At 34.6% G+C, this 16333-nt stretch overlaps 2 long non-coding RNA genes across 2 annotated transcripts; one reads left to right on the top strand and one right to left on the bottom strand.

The window, feature by feature from the left end:
• Positions 1-442: 442 nt before the first annotated feature.
• Positions 443-2864, bottom strand: LOC105788096 (uncharacterized). Its single transcript, XR_001131868.2, has 5 exons — positions 2295-2864; positions 1775-1887; positions 1592-1665; positions 1402-1468; positions 443-753 (listed from the first exon to the last, which is right to left on the bottom strand). It is a non-coding gene; the product is annotated as an uncharacterized LOC105788096 (long non-coding RNA).
• A 379-nt stretch (positions 2865-3243) lies between these two features.
• Positions 3244-15991, top strand: LOC128034619 (uncharacterized). The gene is made up of 3 exons (XR_008190725.1): positions 3244-3699; positions 15432-15569; positions 15669-15991. It is a non-coding gene; the product is annotated as an uncharacterized LOC128034619 (long non-coding RNA).
• The last annotated feature ends 342 nt before the right edge of the window (positions 15992-16333 follow it).

Here is a 16333-nt window from a genome sequence, read left to right on the forward strand (position 1 = left end):
TTATTGAAGGGTTGACAAAAACCCGTCTAAAGTAACCTTAAAAAAGTTAAGATAGGCTTTGTCTAAGGCAACCCCATCTAAAGCAACCTTAAAAAATTTAGAATAGCCTTATTTAAGACAACCTTAAAAGGGTTGAGATAACCTCGTCTAAGGCAATCTTAAAAAAGTTGAGATAGATATTGTCTAAAACAATCCTAAAAAGGTTAGACTAGACATTATTTAAGACAACCTTAAAAAAAAGAGTTAAAAAAAACACGTTTAAGATAACCTTAAAAAAATTAAGATAAACCTTGTCTAAGACAACCTTAAAAAAGATTGAAATAAACCCATCTAAGAAAACCTTAAAAGGGTTGGATAGACATGTCTAAAGCAATTTTTTCTATTTTTATTATTTGAATATTAATATATTTTCGTAAATATTTACAGTGAACAATGATAAAAATTATGCTTTAAATCCAACTAAAAAATATAAAATTAAAATAAAGATTGAATATTCACTACAAAAATCGATCCAACAATCAAAATACATTAACATTTAGTCGAAATGTATACAACTAACATTCAACCCAATGTACAGAAGTAAACAAATGAGTCTGAAAATTCTTGCAAGTGAAGATAACCCATGAATCATTCCAAATTTCTTGTTCATGGCTGCAAGCTTTGGATTAGTCTTTTCAGTTTCCTGATTCTTCGACCATCCAATTTTGGGTTAATGTTTGCTTCTCTCTCCACTTTGTGCCTTTGCTTCATCATCTGCAATATCATACATAATCATATCACAAAGACATTTACATTTATCCGACTTCAATTCAGCAAATCAACAAGAAAGCCAAGCTAAAATAATAACAAAAGCTATATCCAAAACTGTAGCAATTAATTGACTTATTTCAAAGGTTCCTAAGAAAATGTAAAACACAAACCAGAAAATGCTTAACGTTGTCAACTCTTGTGCATCATTTAACACAAGCATCCACTCCACTGAATTTTATACTACCATTCTAAAACATTTATAAGCCTTAACATTTTAGACTTGAAATTACAGAAAATAAATCTTTTTCATTTGTCAACCAGAACCCTAGAAATGAACTTGAATTTCACACATTTATATTAATTAACATGACATCTCAAAATTCAAATTTCTATGATCAACAGGAACTAGATAAACCCAATGAGTAACCTCAATGGTCATGGGAGTAAAAACGAACAAATTGGATAGATTGAAGGCAAATATTCTGACATTAAAAAAAAAAAGACAAAGGCCAGAAAGGCAGCCACAGAGTTGTGTCTACTAAATCCGAATGAATTCGAAATTGCTGAGAATCATAAATAACTTGGTTAGAATTATAGGGTTCTGGTCTAAATCAACTGAAACAGGATAGGATTAGGATTCAGGAGTCTTACCAACATTAACTTCGTGTTGTTTCTTTTGGTTGGCCACAGTGTCAAACTCAACTAAAGGCTCTGGATTCTGCTTTAAACAAATGCATACAATAGATCACTTCATCTATAATAATAAAGCCAAATGTGATCCAGAAAATCATTGTCGGGGATTGGCAATACATGGTACATTAAACAAGCAACTAACACCTACAAATTGATTTATCGAGGGATGCAACCATCTTGTGGCAATGGCTTCTAAACCACTCGATGCGCCCAGACAATTCCCTATCATGGACCGAAACAAGAAGCAAAGCAATTAGCCAACTGCAAGGTAGCAACATTAGAGTACACAATCATCTCAAAATTTGCAAAACTAGGGAGAAAGAGAAGGTACATTTGATGCATTGATTTTGATGTCTGATGTATTCTTGAATACCTTTTTAATAGCATCGATCTCAACTAGGTCACCAGCAAGAGTAGAAGTTGCATTGCATTGATGTAGTTAACCTGAAAAATAAGACTTGCTTATTTTGCACAATTTTCACTTCTGAAATTATGCATAAGTTTCAGAAAATAACTAATGGACAACAACAATATTCACTGCTACAAAGCACATTTGTTCAAAATCTAAAGGCATTGCACTCCAATTTAATCACATTGACAGAAAACAAAAAAGAATAGTAAAACGAAAGTCCAGCTACGATATTAGGAACCTAGCAACATACGAAGAGAGAACAAATACAAAGTAATAGATCAGTAAATTTTATAAATGAAACACGAAATATTTCCCAAAAATGCAGCTCGGTAATCACACAAATATCAAAACTAAGAAGCGAAGCAGTTAAGCATACAGCAGCAACATATAAAATAACATAAACATACAAAATTGGAAAGAATTAGGGTTTGAAACTCACTCGACAAGAAATCTCTTAACGAGGCTATGAGGAGAACGCCGGAGGTCGGAAAGGTTGGGGAAGAGTCCAGCGACGGAAGAAGAATCGAGAGAGGAGAGAATGTCCTTGGCCAGTTTAAGGGACGAAAGCTTCACCGCCAAATCAACACGAATAATAAAGCGAGAGGCCGATATGCCCGTATGGTAGTGTATGCTAAGCTGTAAAAGCCCTTGATCTCTAAGGTTTTGATTAATGGAAATATTCAACGTATTGAATATGAATCTCTGCTAGTCGTTTGTTTCTCTTGTGACCGTTACAGTCACTTCAAGGAAAGCTACGGGTAAGGAAAAACACGACGTCGGAGAAGGAAAGTGTTGTTACCGTTACGGTGGCGAAACCAGAGCCTTTGGGCCCTGGATGCTGGTGGACCGTAAGTCTAAGCGTCAATCAAGGAAGCCAAAAACTCTGGGAAAGATTAATCAAGGAAAGAAATCGTCGAGATCTACGTTGAAGGCTTTGGAAAAAGGATAATGATTTTAGCCTGTTGGGGAAAGAGATATCTGCTGAGCCTATAATTAATGCTAATAAGTTGGTGAACAGCTTATCGCAAGAAAAGAATATCACTGGCCATAACAGGGATAAATTAGAGCCTTCAAACAAAATGGGCCAGACCCAAATTAATAACACTGATTTTGTAATTATGGAGGCTAGTATTGGGGAGTTAAAAGCTAGGTCGGTTTGGGCTAAGAAAGTTAGAAGGCCCATATAAAAATAAAGGCCTGGACAGTGGACTAGGCCAGAAATCTACGGGAAAGCACGCGGTCCCTTTTGTGAAGATGGATAAGGCGTCTGCTGGGCCAGTAGTCCAAAGTACTAAACTTTAAGTTCAATCCAAATTTCCTGTTAACTCTAGAAACATTGTTTCCGCTGCTTTTTTTTTTTTTGGTTCAGGTGATATGTAATCGGGGGCTAAGCCCAACATGAATTCTGGAAATTTCGAGGGAGTTAAGGCGCACTACAACCCAGCATTTAAAGGACCGGAGGGAGTTAAAGTTCCAATGACCGATGGCGTCTTGGATCCCAGAAAGTATTTTGCGGTGATTTTCAAGGAAAATTTGCACTCAAACTAGCAAGGTATTTCGGTCAAACGATCTATGGAGACTTTGGGTGCGGGTACCTTAGGCCCTAAAGATAGGAAAAATAGCGGCAAAGACAACATCGGTCATGGTGGTGGAAAGCCTTCTAATACCCTACGGGGTTGGGAGAGTCGCTTTAAATTCTCTGGGAACTTTCAGATTCCATTAGCAGAATCCATTAAGGCGGAGGTGGAGCTCCTTTCTATTCAGGCGTCTAGTGAAGCAGTGAATAATGCCTAGAAAGTAGCAGCTTCGACTGTGGATGGGGTTACTATCTCTCGACAATAATGGTATGTTTCTTAATTTTTTGTATTAATTCATGAATTTTACAATTTTTCTAGGAATTGCTAGGGTTGTGCTAACGTTAAGTTTCGTCAAGTTTTCCGTAAATACAACATGGAATATAAACCTGATATTATTAGCTTGCTTGAGCCAAGAGTGAGTAGTGCCAAAGCAGACAACATTATTGCAAAGCTGGGTTTCCAATGTTCACACTGAGTGGAGGCGATAGGATATTCTAGGGGTATTTGGCTTGGATGAAAAGATTCGATTCGTGTTGAGGTGGTTTGTAGTCATCCTCAATTTATTCCGACTCCGGTTTGGCCCGTGTCTTCCTCATTACCGATTTTTATCTCTTTTGTGTTTGAAAGTCCAAATCAATAGAATCGTAAGGATCTTTGGAAGTATTTGGGATTGTCGATTCCGTTAGGACAAATTCCTTGGATTGCTATTGGTGATTTTAACGCAATCCTATCCCCTATTGAGAAATCAGGTGGTCTTTCCAACGGAAAGAGATGCCCCCATTTTGGTGATTTTGTGAATATGACCAAGCTACATGATTTAGGATTCAGGGTGTAACACCCCTTACCCGAGACCTTTGCCGGAGTCGGGCACGAGGCAATACCTGACTTAACTTACTAGTTCGGAGCATAAAAATTTTCTTTTAAAATTAATTCGCTCGCGTTTAATCAATATGTCCCTAGAAAGAGTACTCGAGACCCTAAAACATACAACGAAAATGATTTGGGTGCAAACCGGGAACATTAAAAATTTTCTGAATGCTTATACAAATCAAAATAATTTATTTCACCATTCACAATAAAACTGTCCACCTATATAACTGTCACTAATTTAATTATAACTCGAGTTAAGAAACTCAAAATTTAGATCTGTAAATTTTCCCTGAAACTAGACTCATATATCTTCTTACCATAAAATTTCCAGAACTTTTGGGTTAGCCAATTAGTACAGTTTATTCGTTAAAGTCTCCCCTGTTTCACTGTTTGATAATTTTGACATCTATTAATTAAAAATCAAGTATCTTATTGTACAAACTTCATATGGTGCTCCACTTCTTTTTATTGAAAATATACTCACTAAAGAATCTAGACATATAAATTATAACTCATAATTCTTTCTGTACAATTTTTAATGATTTTATAAAGTTAGAATAGGAGACTTCAAAAACCATTCTTACATTGTCTCACTAAAATTCAAATATCTAAAAATATTTAACTCTTTTGCTTACTCTATTTCTTTCATGTTAAAACAGACTCATTTATCTTTAATTTCGTATCTCATTCAGCTTCTAATTCAATTTCCACTATTTTTGGTGATTTTTCAAAATTGAACTACTGCTGCTGTCCAAAACTATTTTAGTAAAAAAAAATGTTAATAACCAAGTTTATAATACCTTCACTTCCTTTCAATTAAACCCTATACATGCTATATAAACCTTCTAATGCACAATAAAATTTACCAAAGTACTCTGGATAGTGTGCCCTGATGTGTTAATCTGATCCACCGATTTCACATCAATCTACAAAGAACATTAAACACACAGGAATAAGCTTACAGAAAGCTTAGTAAGTTCATAGGCCCATAATAAAATCTTATCAAGATTTCACTAACAATATTAATAAACAAGTATAATTCACCATTTCCTGCCAACCACAATCTCAAACAATGAATTTACTCAATCGAGCTCAATATCAGATATCAACTTATTTCCAACATTTAGCTTCAATTGCACTTACAAAAACTTGTCAAATTGAGGATCGTATTACGAATTTGAGTACATCGTTTGCCCAGTGCCACGATTTGCTTGAATATTTTACAATGCTATAACTCAGTATGGTTTTCTTCACTGAAATACCATACCTACTTTTCACAACTCAGTATGGTTTTCGTTACTGAAATATCATACCTACTTCTCACAACTCAGTATGGTTTTCTTTACTAAAATACCATACCTACATTCCACACTTTGCCATGGATTCACCATGGACTTATTCGTCAATTCATCATTGGTTACTGATAGAGGTGCTCATGGGCCGGGCCGGGCCTAGAAAAAAATTTTGGTCAGCGTCCTAGGCACGGGCCCAGCCCGGCCCGAAATATGGGCCTAAAATTTTGTCCAGGCCCGGCCCGAGAAAAAATTCCTAAGCCCGAGCCCGGCCCAGCCTGGGCCATTTTTTAATAAACACCAAAAAGTTATTTTAAAAATAAAAAAAGTATTTTAAAAATATTTTAAAATTAAAAAAATTAAAAAAATATATTTATTATATTCGGGCTGGGCCCGGGCTAAAAAAGTGGTGCCCAAGGCCCGGCCCGTTTCCTAAACGGGCCTCGTTTTTTACCCAAACCCATATTTTGGGCCTATATTTTTACTCGAACCCTCCCATATTTTGGGTGGGCTGTCGGGCCGAGCCGGGCCTCTCGGCCCATGAGCACCTCTAGTTACTGAACGTATGTACTCAATCCTGCATATCCCTTAATTTGAACTAACAATATCATTTTTTTCCTTATTTTTTACCATAATCACAATTCAACAACAATATACGAATTGATACAATATATCATTCCCACATTAACAATTAATCAAAGTTCAGCCGTATGAACTTACCTAGGCCAATTTGTAGGAGTTGTAAAAGTTCAGGGACTAGTTTGATATTTTCTCTTTTTTGCATTTATCTTCGAATTCCCGATCTATAATATAAATTTTTCCATTCATTAGCATCTAATTCAATACTAATTCACTTCGCAATTTATGCCTTTCAATTTTTGAAATTACACTTTTACCCTAAAATTTACAATTTTTACAATTTAGTCCCTACTCAATTAACACTTTAATTGAAGAAATTTGTCGTCAAATAACACTTTATGTAATCATTTCAGGCTATTATACAACATTTGATATTCAGAATTTCAGTACAAAACCCCAATTCCTAGATTTTTCACAATTAGGTCTTAAAATCATTTTCTACTAAAATAACTAAATAAAATCATAATACAATGAAATTAAAGCTTCAAATCTATGATTATTCATCATAAAATTCCATCACTTATTCATGGTAACTTACAAAATCACCCATGGAATCAAAAACTAATGAATTCAATAGTTGGACCTAGTTGTAAAAGTCACAAAACATAAAAATTTTCAAAGAAAAAGCAAGAATTGAACTCACATGGTGTAAAAATATGAGAAACTAGCTTGTTTCGGACCTCCTATGGCATTTTTACTGATGAATTATGAAGAAATCTCTAGATTTTTCACTTTTGTCTTTGTTTTATATATTTAATTTGCAAAATTTCCAATTTTGCCCTTATTTTTCCTTACTTTCTTGCTGATTTTTCTTGCCCAAATCGTCCAGCCCATATAATTTGGGTCTAATTGCCTTTTAAATCCCTCCTTATTAGTCACTTAAGCTATTTAATCACAATTTAACAAATTTTACACTATTTTCAATTTAGTTCTTTTTAGTTAATTGACCATCCAAACGTTAAAATTTTCTAACGAAACTTTTATACTAACTCAATGACACTCTGTAAATATTTATAAAAATATTTATGTCTCGTCTTATGAATTCAAGGTCTCGATACCTCGTTTTAGACCAAATTTACATATTAAATTCTTTTTAAATCACAAAATTGACTAATTTAAATTTTTTTCTAAATTTACACTTGACCCATAGTTATTAATTTATTAAATTTTAAAACTCATTGGTAAGATTTAGTGATCTCGAATCACTGTTTCCGACACCACTGAAAATTAGACTATTACACAGGGGACCTCCTTTTTTACTTGGCACAGAGGTGGTCTTTTTGAGAGGTTAGATCGTGCACTGGGAAATGAAGCTTGGGTTCACAACTTTCCAAATAGCTTGATTACTCAGTTGGAAAATGGGTTTGTAAAACGTAGTGGAAAATAAATTTATGGAAAAACTAGAGTTTCAAATTTTTTTTCAAAACAAGATATTGGTTATGATATCTAAAGTAATAAAAACTTAATTAAAATTATACCTTTTCGATTCGTCTAGGATGAGTGCTTTAATCGAGTAGTCTTCTCCGTTATCCTCAAGCTCACATCTGCTGAGTGTGGGCTCGCTTCGAATTAGAAAAATTTTCACAAAAATTACCAGTGAGGTAATTTTATAATTTCTCTAAACTTTTGGGTCAAGTTGTAAATCAAAAAAATATCTCTAGAAAATTTCTAGAATAATCTCTTTAGAGAATTTTCTCTCAACATTTTTCTCTTGAATTTAAGTGTGTATAAGTAATGACCCAAGGCTCTCTTTATATAGCGAGAGTTTAGGGAATTCAACTATGATTAAACTTAATCACTTTAATATTAAATTAATATAATATTTATAAATATTATATTAATTTAATATTAAATATTATTAAAATAATAGAATGTTTATCTACAATTAATATAAGTATTAAATTAAATTTAATATTAAACTATTAAAATAATATTATTTTTGGAATAATTAATCTGAAATCAAATTCTCTGGTAGAGTCCCAGTAGGAATGTAACTCTTTCACTGCTCAACCACCAACGACCAATCGCCGTCGGCCATCGGAACACTGCCTTCGTAACCACTGAGACACCGCCGTCGTAACCACTGGCATCGCCGTGTCTGGTGATGCAGGTGCGACACCCTTACGACACCCCGAGCCAATTTAGTCCTAGTCAATAACGACCCAACCGGTCCGGTCCAGCCATCGATTGGACCGTCGGCCCGGTTTCATATACTGGGCCTAGTTAGACAAGTTTTTAGGTTTTGGTCTCAGTTTTGGGCTTTTGTGCCTAATTTATGATCTCAGGTTCGATTTTCAAGTTCAATTACCCATTGGGCCAATTGTCTAACTTGAAAATTAACTTCCAAAAATATCATATTAATTTTAATTGATTTTATTAATTTAATTTTACTTGATCAAAATTAATGTTTCCAAAAATCACTTAGAATTTCCTAATTATTTTTTCAAGAAAATTCTTTAATTAAATTCTCTAATTGAACAATTCTTACGACCAGCTAATTTAATTCCACATCGAATAAATCTACGTCGTAGAATTTTCTTCTTATCCAAATACAGTTCGATCGAGCTTTTGTTGAGCTAGTGGAGGGACCAATCGAACTTATAAAATTAGGCTCTAGTGATTACAATTATGCCCAAAAGTATTGTTCCGATAATTCACAATTACTTAATCATGGAGTCATTCCACAAGAAGTACCATGATTGAAAACTGTTTATTATTTACTATTTACGAAAGTAATTCATCCTAATGCTTTGTCCAATGACCTCATCATGTGTGTGTTACCCTCATATGATGTCCTTGATTCCTTTGAGTTAAATATGTTCACTCAATACAATCCTAGTTTGTCTCATTGTTACCATTGTGTCTTCTTAATGATTAATATGACCACTGTCAACAAATGACTAAGATAAATTGCTCGATCGAGAACAAGCAACCTGTGGCCACATTCCATATTTATCAATCTACACAATGCCAATGAGAGGATTAACTCTTTAATTGAGCTATAAATTCCACAAGTCATGTACCCAACATATTGGCTATTTACTCAATCATCTGTAGAGGATAAGCCTCCACTTATATCGAAGCACATGAGTTGCATACGCATGATCATTGACTAACTCGGGATTTAGGTAAATCACACCATGAACGTCACAAGTGAATTAATTCACAAACGGATTCAAAATTAATTTATCTTGGGTCTAGTCCAATGTATCATTCTACCAATGAATACATCTATGTCTCTACTTATAGAGTCAATTGCTCTGATATCCAAGACTAGTCATCTCCCCAATTGGAATTGTAGACGACATTACCGGTTATGGGCTCGATCACCTTTAAAGGATAAGCCTCCACTTATATCAAAGCACATGTGATAGAGGGGTTGCGCGCGACCAAGATCGAGTTGCCAAGTCACGAGAAACTCCTACGAAAGCTCTAAACAATCAGATCTGAAACAAAACAGAAAATTAAAATATTAGAACTTTGAATTTCCAGATCTAAAATAAAATCCCCAAATCAGCAAAGAATCAAATTGAGAATAGAAATAAGTGTTAATAAGGGTTCTTGAAACCCTAAAGGAGATTGCATTTCTGCCCAATTGAACACCAAGATAGTTTTCCCCAAATTTCGACAATCTAATTTCACCCAAAAAAAGTATGGAAGAACCCTAGAAATTGGGGATTTTTGGGTTGATTCCTTAAGATAGAAAAAGGTGAAAACACAATAAGAACAAAAATAAATTAGATAAAGATTCAAAGACAAGCGAAAATAAAGAAATAATTGACAAGAAGAAATTAAAAGATAAGTCCTAAGAAGCCTTGAAATCCGAAAGATCTCACAACTCCTTCAAACGACTCTAATCTCCCTCCAAAGAATATCAATGGCAAGAAGAAGGTCAAGATGGCTCCCACAATCAAAATATTGTTAAAACAACTTCTAAAGAAAACTCAAGAGAGAATTCTTGGAGAAAAACTCAAAGAGAATTTCGCACTTAAACAAATCGATATTTTGATATATTTTAGAAGTTGTTTACAAGGTGGCTAGCCATGCTTTTAAATAGGCCTTATAACTAGTCCTAATCTAATTAGAAAACTAAAATAAAAAAACTCCTAATTATTTTAATATGGAAATTCACCAAGGGTCTTTATTTGGGACTCGGACCTGAATATTTACATAAAAATTAAAGTAAGTAAAATAAATAAATAAATAAATAAAATAAAACTTTACAACTTGGGCCACTTTGACAATTTGGCCTGATTTTCAACTAAGTATGGGTGGATTTCTTGATTGGGCTTGGAATCCTCTTATTGGGCCTTGCCTTCAAGAACTTGGGTTGGGCCTCTGTGACTCGTATCATTCCCCCCTTCCTCAAAAAGATTCATCCTCAAATCTGAAAAATCAAATGGGGACAAGTCAGCCACATTGAAAGATGGACATGTTTTAAAGCATTCAATCCTTTCAAATTGTTTCCACAAACCATGAATAAATCATGAGTAATAAATCAAATGGTAAATGTAATCGTCACAAGTAGGTATTTGAAAAGGTTCACACGGTTCACGAGTTGCACAATCATACCATGCATTAGTTGACGGACTATAGATTCACTCACACATGCATCATAAAATTATCAAAACAATAATCTTTTATCAACCATCAAAACAGATAGATCATCAATAAATAAAATAGGGCATCAAGCATGTTTCGATCTAAGTGTTTTACAAAATTAAATCATCAACATGATCTTTGTCACTATCCGAGGAGTACAAAGGTGTTTCAAAAGTTTCAAGCATCTTACCTTTATAATGAGAAGAATAAGGGTCGATTTTACCTTTTCCATTTAATACAAACCTTCGCTCATCGGGGGCATAGTGTAGTCGAAACTCCGTTGTTGAGTTAACCTTTGTCAAATGCAACTCAAACTTCATGTATAACCACAGAAACTGTTTAAGGCACGAATATAAATTGAAAACAAATTTGGCAAATTTCGTTACCTTATTCAAAAACCAAGTATCAAAACAATAGAAAGTATTTGTACACAATAGATGATGCTTGATTTTCCAACAAAATATACCAAAATAGATTCCAGGTTTAAAAACTTGATTTTGATTAGTCATGCCGAAGTGTAACAAAGATTTCATTAATCCAATCAAGTTAAACCATGAGGGTTTTCGCATACGTACCAACTTACATTCAAAACTTTTTTTATTCACCAAAATAGATTTGCAAAAATTCGCAGATTTTACACAAGGCAAATCAAGAGAATAACAACTCACGCTTCCTTTCTTAGTTCGTGGCAATCCTAGAATAAAATCCATGGATAAGTCTACCCATGGTGAAGTAGGAATCGGCAAAGGAGGGTAAAGGCCATGAGGCATTACCTTAGATTTTGCTTGTTTACATTTGATGCACTTAGAACATACCTTTTCGACATCCTTCTTCATATGTGGCCAATGGAAGTGTTCTATCCCACGTAAAGGTGGTAAACCTTTAGGAGACTCACTAAAAACATCCACATAATCCTGCAAAAGACATTGAAACACACTAGGCAAATATCCATTAATGTTAGATAGAGATAAATAGTTTTGCCTAAACCTCACAAGGATACAAGGCTGTTTATTGAGTAGGGCTCTCCGCACATCTTTTTTTGTTGCAATCAATTTTTTCTCTCTAGTTTTGCCACTTGCGGATTCACTCACCTTTGGGCCATTTAAATTTTGACTTTTTTCACTACTAGCCTCTTTTCTCTCTGTCTTTTTATTTTTCTTTCTCCCTCACCCCCTCACAAAATTTCATCATTTTTAATTGATCTTTATATACATCATTGGGATTTAAAGGAGCAAGAGTGAATTTTCGGCCTTTAAACACAAGAGAGTATCTATTGAGCTTGCCTTGGTGTGCAACATCACGATCAAATTACCAAGGCCGTCCAAGGAGCAAGTGTGCCACATGCATTGGGACCACATCACACCATACCTCATCCTCGTAATTCCCAAGCTTAAAAGTGATCAAGGACTGTTTTGTAACCTTAACTTCTGAGCATTCGTTAAGCCACTGAAGGTGATACGGCTTAGGGTGCTCGATACAAGGTAACTTTAAGGAATCCACCAAATAACTGCTAACTACATTTGAACAACTCCCACTATCAATCATAAGTGAACATAAGTTACCTTTTATAAAACACCTAGAATGGAAAATATTGGTCCTTTGGTTATCACAATCGTCTCCCACTTGGATGTTAAGGGTGCGGCGGAGCATCTTATATTTTTTTTGGACTACCTACAAAACAAACACTCAACACTCAAAAAGAAAAATTAGCAAACCTCACCGTTAATCACTCAAAAAGAAAAAAAAATTCTCAATGAGGTAGAGTTCATTCTTGTGATTTCTTTAGTAGAGTATATATCAACCAATTAGAAGGTGTATGAACCGAAACTACCAAAGAGTCCTAATTTGCACTAGGATGCCAAAAAACTAACGTGACACCAACTGATTTGTGTCGCACCGAGAAAGAATTGTGCACACTTTAAAAATACTACTAACACAAGAAACAATAAGGTGTTAGATAGTGTAAAGGGAGAATAAAGGCAAACAAATGAAAACCTACAGCTAAGAATCAATAAAAATTGTTGAAACCAGAAAACCCGAAAAAACTGCGGAGTAACTTGACAACTTCGTTCGAGGTGTTCCCGATCTCCAAAAATCACGAAATTAAATCTGGAATGTCCTTAAATATTTAATTTTTGATCTGGAAATTTTGGGCACTAAACTCAACCCGCTGAATATTTTTTTAATTTTTTTTCTGATTTCGTATTTTTCACTTTTTTTGACTTTTTTGACTGAATTTTCTGCGGGAAATATTTTTTTATATTCAATAACAGTGCCACAAATATGTATATAAAATTTCAGATCAATCGGACAACGTTTACCCACTCAAATGAATTTTTTTCGAAAATTTTTTCTGGGTAAAACTGCTGTTTGTAGTTTAAAAAAATAGAGATCAGTTTAGAAATTAACCAAGAACACCTAAAACGCCCAAAATCTGATACCAAATGATAGAGGGGTTGCGCGCGGACCAAGATCGAGTTGCCAAGTCACGGGAAACTCCTACGAAAGCTCTAAACAATCAGATCTGAAACAAAACAGAAAATTAAAATATTAGAACTTTGAATTTCCAGATCCAAATAAAATCCCCAAATCAAGAAAGAATCAAATTGAGAATAGAAATAAGTGTTAATAAGGGTTCTTGAAACCCTAAAGGAGATTGCGATTCGCCCAATTGAACACCAAGATAGTTTTCCCAAATTTCGACAATCTAATTTCACCCAAAAGAGTATGGAAGAACCCTAGAAATTGGGGATTTTGGGTTGATTCCTTAAGATAGAAAAAGGCTGAAAACACAATAAGAACAAAAATAAATTAGATAAAGATTCAAACAAGCGAAATAAAGAAATAATTGACAAGAAGAAATTAAAAGATAAGTCCTAAGAAGCCTTGAAATCCCGAAAGATCTCACAACTCCTTCAAACGGCTCTAATCTCCCTCCAAAGAATATCAATGGCAAGAAGAAGGTCAAGATGGCTCCCACAGTCAAAAGATTGTTAAAACAACTTCTAAAGAAAACTCAAGAGAGAATTCTTGGAGAAAAACTCAAAGAGAATTCTGCACTTAAACAAACATGATTTTCAACTAAGTATGGGTGGATTTCTTGATTGGGCTTGGAATCCTCTTATTGGGCCTTGCCTTCAAGAACTTGGGTTGGGCCTCTGTGACTCGTATCAACATGAGTTGCATACAAATGGGCAGTGACTAACTCAAGATTTAGGTAAATTACACCATGAACGTCACAAGTGAATTAATTCACAAACGAATTCAAAATTAATTCATCTTAGGTCCAGTCCAATGTATCATTCTACCAATGAATACATCTATGTCTCTACTCATGGAGTCAACTGCTCTGATAGCTAAGACTAGTCATCTCCCCAATTGGAATTGTAGACGACATAATAATCTTTCTCTGTATTTGAATCAAATGCTCACATTGATTCTTTTACGAGATTACGGACTCATTTAGATTAGCTACTGAAGTAAGTTATCTTTCTCGCAATGTAAAGGTTATTTGCAATGTCACTTATCTTCAGTTTGAACTTTAGACAATCAAAGAGCTAATATTTGCTTGTCACAATTTCACTATGCATGCAAAATCTAAAAGAGATGATTTTAAAAGACATAATAGTGAAATGTGAAATTAACTTATTTATTTATTCATCGTTCAAATAAATAGAAAACAATTGCATGTTTATTACAATATGAGCACATTTCCGAACATACTCACCTTCCAAATATTAAGTCTGACCATGGGCCTCTTCTCCTGTCTCTAAAACCAAAGGTTATTCTACCGAGAGGTTAGCCTTTTTGGTTTCTGGCTGGGTGGGTCAAACATCTTGATTTTGAGAATTTTATGGGTGACAACTAGAATTTTAGAGTGGATATATCTGACACTTTAGCCAAGCTTACTCATAGCTTAAAGGAGTGGAATAAATCAGTTTATGGGCACATTACCACTCGAAGGAGATATCTGATTAATAAACTGGTCGATGTTCAGAGGAAAATAGACCTTTTTAGCTCAAATCGTTTAGCTCAGGTGGAATTTAGGGTTAGACAGTAGTTGGAGAATATGTTGCACCACGAAGAACTTCTTTGGAAACAAAAGGCGGGATGCGACTGGTTATATCTGAAGGACCACAAGACTCTATTGAATCTGATGCGAATGACTTTTTTCAAAATTTGTACGGGGAGGGTCCTAGGCCTTTACGGAGCTTACCTCCAAATAGTTTTCCACAACTTGATCCTGTTGGTATTGATTTTTTCAAAAATTCAGTCACGAATTACGAAATTAAGGATGCTCTCTTTGACTTGACACCTCTTAAAGCACCAGGTAGTGATGATTTTTATGCCATCTTCTTCTAAAAGTAGTGGGGTACAGTTTGGGGAGCTATCTGTGATTGGGTTAAAATGTTTTTTAATGAAGGTATTATAGATACTGAATTGAATAATACCATGATAGTTCTTATACCCAAGGTGTAGAATCCGAAGGGCTTTGCCCTGCTTCATTTAATAAGTTTTTGCTCTATCCTTCACAAGTTGGTGATGAACGCAATTGCTAACCATTTTAAGTATATGTTTTCTTAAATTATTACGCAGGAGCAGGCTGATTTTATTACAAGTAAAAACATCACCGATAACATTATTATCGCACAAGTGGTAATTTATTCCATGAGAGGTCAGAACAAAAGGAAATGGATGACGATTAAAATAGATTTGGAGAAAGCTTACAATAGAGTGAGATGAGACTTCATCAATGCTTCCCTCCATGTGGCAAGTATCATAGATTATCTCAAAATTTTCACTATGTCATCTATCTCTAATTCTACCATGCAGGTTATGTGAAATGGAGTCCTACTGTCTAAGTTCAGGCCTCCCAGAAGAATTCGACGAGGATACCTGCTTTCTCCCTACCTTTTTGCTCTATGCATGGAATGGCTTGGCCATTCTATTCAATTGACTATTTCTGTTGGAAAGTGGAGTCTAGACGTCTCTCTCGCTTGGGGCCAGCTATCTCAGACTTGTTCTTCGTTGATGATTTAATTATCTTTAGCAAAACAGATTTGAAGCATGGGTATTTAAAGAAATATTGGAAAATTTTTGTAAGTTTTCTGGACATAAAATTAATGCTAGAAAGACCAATATATTCTTTTCTGAAAGGATGGAAGAATCCAAAACTAATATGATTAGCAATTTGTTTGGATTCTAAAAAGTGAAAAATCTTGGGCATTACCTAGGAGTTCCCCTTTTCCATCAGAGGGTTACGAATAGCACTATGTATTTTGTAGTTGAAAATGTGCATAAGAAGTTATAGAGTTGGGCATATAGCTCTCCGTTGCTAGTCATGTTACTTTAACACAGTCAGTCTGTCGATCCATTCCTAATTACTTCATGCAATCTATGATGATATATAGGAAAATCTATGATGAGATTAAAATTTTGGTGAAACAATTTATTTGGGGATCTTCAAATAGTTAAAAGAAAATGTCTCTTGTGGGGTG

Source organism: Gossypium raimondii, chromosome 11 (assembly GCF_025698545.1).
Source record: "Gossypium raimondii isolate GPD5lz chromosome 11, ASM2569854v1, whole genome shotgun sequence".
NCBI classification, from domain to species: domain Eukaryota; kingdom Viridiplantae; phylum Streptophyta; class Magnoliopsida; order Malvales; family Malvaceae; genus Gossypium; species Gossypium raimondii.